Source organism: Notamacropus eugenii, chromosome 5, assembly GCF_028372415.1.
Source record: "Notamacropus eugenii isolate mMacEug1 chromosome 5, mMacEug1.pri_v2, whole genome shotgun sequence".
In the NCBI taxonomy this organism is placed as follows: Eukaryota; Metazoa; Chordata; class Mammalia; order Diprotodontia; family Macropodidae; genus Notamacropus; species Notamacropus eugenii.
Genome location: NC_092876.1, coordinates 107,630,108 through 107,635,099, shown reverse-complemented (window position 1 = coordinate 107,635,099; position 4,992 = coordinate 107,630,108). Strand labels below are relative to the sequence as shown.

The 4,992-nt window shown below is 34.3% G+C and overlaps 1 pseudogene; it reads right to left on the bottom strand.

Moving 5' to 3' along the window:
- Positions 1 to 819: 819 nt before the first annotated feature.
- On the bottom strand, positions 820 to 2,799 carry LOC140507656 (nucleolar protein 11 pseudogene; annotated as a pseudogene).
- Between the last annotated feature and the right edge of the window lie 2,193 nt (positions 2,800 to 4,992).

Here is a 4,992-nt window from a genome sequence, read left to right as displayed (position 1 = left end):
AAGAAGTAGAAGGAGAATCAGGAGAGAGAACTGTCATAAAAACCAGAACTATAATAGTTCAGTCTTCATAATGTGTAGCTCATGCGGCATGGCCATCCACTCACAACTTTGAAAAAAAAACTAGAGAGAACATTGCTTTCAAGATAGAATAATCTATCCCACTCTACCAGTGTCACAATTTCCACTCATTCCTGATACTGATTCATTTTCTTGTTAACTTCTGCTATATATAATGCTGTAAAACGAGTTGACATTTCTAAGAATATCTGATAGGAAAGCATGAAAGTTTTTTTTCTTTCACTGTCATTTGATACTCTTAAATCACAGGCATAGGGTTGTGTATATAGGCCTAAAATACATACTCCCACTGAAGTTCTACTGTAGGCATCTAGCAGAGTGGGCTTTGTTGGATTTTTTTCTTCTTTTGGCTGTCTAATCCTTTTCTAAATCTGTTGAGCTTTCCTTTATAATAGAGAGTGGATAGCTATCCTTTTGCATACCAACGAAGAACTATTAAGTGCCTAAAACAAACATGCCTGGTTTCTTCTTTCCCTTGAAGCTTACCTTCTGATCCTTTAGTTGAAATTTGGGGCCAGATAAAGAAATTCAGGGTGGATTGTCATCACCTCTGTAAAGATTTCATTCCCTCCCACCATCAACTTTCCATCCACCTTGGAAAGGTGATGAAGGAGAGGAGGTAAAAATACATTCATTTTTAGTAATAATGGAGGAATGCAGAAAGGAATTACAGATTTTTTTAACCTAAAATCAAGCCAGTTTTACTTGTAAGTTAGTTCCAGAACATAACTCTCCATTCTACAACAACCATCTATAAAATTAAGATAGGTCAGTATGAAAGTCAGATTTCTCGAGTGAGAAGCAAGTTCTGATCCCTTTGGTCTTTGAAACTTATCTTTATATCAAAACAAAGTCACAAACCAAATTCTTCTGCTTCGCTGGATGAGGTAGAAAACAGTGTCCACTTCAGAAAGTCTTCATAAAAAGTTTCTGCATAAATGTATACTATCTCAGATGAGTGCAAGCACTTCAATGGAATACAATCTGATATTTCTTTGCTGGTGCATTTTTTGTAGATGCTGCAAAGTTCCTTCAATTTTATTGAGTTCTGAATAAACCCATACCTGGACTTTCACAAACTTATAAAAACTTGCTGACATTCCTTTAGCTTCTGGAATCATCACAACAACTGTAAAATGAGCATCTAGCAGTAGACAGATTCAATCCACAATCTGGTTCAGGGTTGGAAGACGGTCCAGGAAGAATCATACTAGCATTTTCACTACAGTTCTCATAAAGGAAATGCAAATACTAGAGAAAAAGAATGATGTGTTGCCCAGTAAGGTCTTTCAAATTCAGCAAAAGAAATATTTCACTACATGCTGACTGGAGAAGTGCATTTAGTAAAGCGGCTTTGGGGGGAGTTGCAGGACATGTTAGAGTAGCATTCATTATGTCTTCCAGTTTATTTAACTTGTCATCAAAGTTATTCTCTTCTAAAAGTACTGGACTAAAACCATCTTGAATAATTTCTGCTTTTCCCATTTTCTCATCTTGAGATAACTGACTCCATATTCATATTTGTTCTGTCAAGGCTGTCATCGCCAATGCTTAGAAAAACCTTTAAGCAAGTACAGGTAATTGATTCAGGAATGTCAGGGAACTACTGTAAACAGAGCTATGATAAATGTATATCTCTCTTTTCCAAGGCAACTGCCATCAAGTCAGGGCACAAACTAAGAAAGTACTTGAGTTTGGATGAGTTGTACCAGATTACTCTGAGGATAAAATGCTGGTTCTGCTTTATACCTTTCCACCAGTTCTGTTACCATGTGCTCAACAGTAATTTGAAATTCAGGTGTCCAGTTATCAGCCAAAAACAATCAGCTGTTGTTCAAGGTGTTTTTCAGAAGCATCCTTTATACCTGATAAAAAACTCTTTGTTAGTTGAATCCTCCAGCTGAGACCTAGTCTCATATCTTCTTGTCTTTAAACTTTTCTTTGGGTGCTAAATCATTTGAATCTTGTGATTGAAGTCCATCTCCTTGAAATGTTCCCCACTTTACAAAGTGGGACATAGTTTGGGTACCTGGAGCTTGAATATGCTTGAGTTTTCGCAGAGCAGCTAATAATGATGATATTTCACATTTAAAATGGAATCAGAGTCAAAAACTTTCCATGTAGCATAAACAGTTTCCCTCCACAACACCAGAGGTGACCACTGGTCCACTGCAATAATTCCTTTGAAGTTTGTAATGTTTGGAACTTGATGTTCCAAATAGAGATGCTTTCTTTAGGAACCTTGAGTGATGTCCCCATGACTGCTACGTGATCCTTATTAAGGATGCAAAAGAAGTACCCTTTAGAATATTGCCAGATATGGAAGTCTTTAGTACAAGGAATATGACCAATACTTCCTTCTCCTCAAGTTTACCCTGATTTAATGGTGTCAAGGTTTCACATATACATCCATTACAGCTCAAACATAGCAAAGTGACTAATCTTTCTTTCACAGATGCAGCAAAACTCAGTGAAACTGGTTCTTCTTCTCCATGTAAAAGGGTATATTTGCATGAACTATGTGGGTTTAATATTTGCAGATACACAAAGTAATTTCCATGCTTTTCTGTAACAAATATTAAAACAGGCTGATTAGAGTCCAAGAATAGTTTTGTCCATTTAATGACTTCTTAAATCTGAAATTGCAGCTTCAATTTTTTGTTGGGGTTCCGCAAGCAAAGCATCTAGCATTAAAATAGCACCTTCTCTGAACAACACAAGGAATCACAGATTTTGAGATGCGAATTTTTCTTTATCTAGGAAGCACCTGTTTCATGAAAGTAGAATAATGGTAAAAAAAAATTTTTAAAAAGAATCAGGAGTGGTAATAGAACATTCTCTTGATTGGTTATTCACTCCTTTGACTGTGTCAAACTACGTCAACTGTAACCAAATTGGAATTGTCCTGGGAGGCTTGAGCCTAGGATTATATCCTGAAGTAACCTTGGCACCTGACAACATAAAATCTTCGACTTTCTAATGCAGTCTTAAATTGGCTAAGCACCTAGACCATAGAGGGTCCCACTCAGCAGGACTGAAGGCTGTGGATGAGCTTAATTTTTATGCTGAATGATTAACATAGAGTTGTCTTTTTCTGAGTATTGCATAGAAATTTCATATGTGTTTGTAAATTAACTAGGACAAAATAAAATAATGAAGTTTATTGGTGTATATAATAAACCTTACAACCTTTTATGTCTTTCAAAAATTTTACTCTGCAATATGTCCTCCTTTCTGCTGCATTCATGCTTTATACAATTTGTTGTTGAATCCAATGACATAGTCTTTAACTTTTCATCATGAAATTATATTTTTGTCACAATAGTGATTAAGAAAACCTTTAGGGAACAGCCCATTTTTCCATGTCTAGCTTTAATGGAAGCCATATAGGTTTTCTTTTTTTTCCTAATTTTTAATTTTAATTTGTTTTTTCAGTGAGCAAATATTTGCTTTCTCTCCTTCCCATCTCCCCCCAATTTGAAAGAAAAAAGAGAAAAAACCCTACAACAAAAATGCACGAAGTTAAACAAATTTCTATTTTATTCACATCCAAAAATGCATTTCTCATTCTGCATTCTGAATGCATTACTTCTCTATCAGGACATCGGTAGTATGCTTTATCATTGTTCCTCTGGAGTCATGGTTGGTCATTGATCAAGAGAGCTAAAGTTTTTCAAAGTTACTTTTCTTTACAGTGGTGAAGTTATTGTGTAAATTATTCTGGTTTTTCTCATTTCATTCAGAATCAATTCAGACAATTTTTCCTAGGTTTCACAGAAGCCATTTCCTTAATTACTTCTTTTGGCACAATAGTACTACATTACACTCATGTACCATCATTTGTTCAGCCATTCTCCAATTAGCAGATGTCTCTTCAATTTTCAGTTCTTTGCCACTAGAAAAAAAGTTACAATAAATATTTTTGTAAGTAGAACCTTCTCTTCTTTCTTTGGTCTTATTGGTATTGAGACCTATAAGAGATATCATTGGGTCAAAGGGTATGCACAGTTAGGTGACTTTTAGGGCAAATTCCAACTTTCTTTCCAGAATAGCTGGACTAGTTCACAGATACACCAATAGTGCACTATTTTCCCATAGTCTCTCCAATATTCTCATTTTCTTTTTTTGCCAATTGGAAGGGAATGAGGTAAAACTTCAAAGTTGCTTTAATTTATGTTTCTGTAATTGTTATAATTTGGAACATTTTTTTCATATGCTACTTGTTAACTTTGACACCTTCCTTTGAGAATTACCTGTTCGCATTCCTTGACCATTTAGAATGGCTCTTATCCTTATAAATTAAAATCAATTCCTTAATATCTAGAAAAAAGACCTTTATTAAAGAAACTGGCTACAAAAATTAGTTAACTGTTCCCTTCTAATTTTAGTTGCATTGAATTTATAAATTTTTTTTAAATTTTATATAATCAAAATTTTTCTCCTCTCCTTTGCTTAGACATGAACTCTTCCCATATCTATCAATCTAAAAGGAAATTTCTTCTTTGTGAAGGATCAAAAACAGATGAATTCAATAACCCATTGCTCAAAAAAAAAAAACCCAAAACATAAGTTATTTAGGAAAGAATTCCCTTTTTTATAAGACCTTCTGGAAAAACTGGCAATCAGTCAGGCAGAAATTAGACTTAGGCAAAAATCTTATGTTATGTGCAGTCATAAATTCAAAATGGATATATGACCTTAATATTAAAAAGACCATAAGAGAGAAGCAAATCATATACCTTTCACACTTATTGGAAGAAAACGTTTTCTTAAATAGATAAAGAATAGGGACAATCACAAAAGATAAAATAACTGACTTCAATTACATAAAATTGAAAAGCTTTCACACAAGCAATATTAATGAATCTAGGATAAGAAGAAAAACAGTCAAATGGGGAGGGAAAAAAATCTACA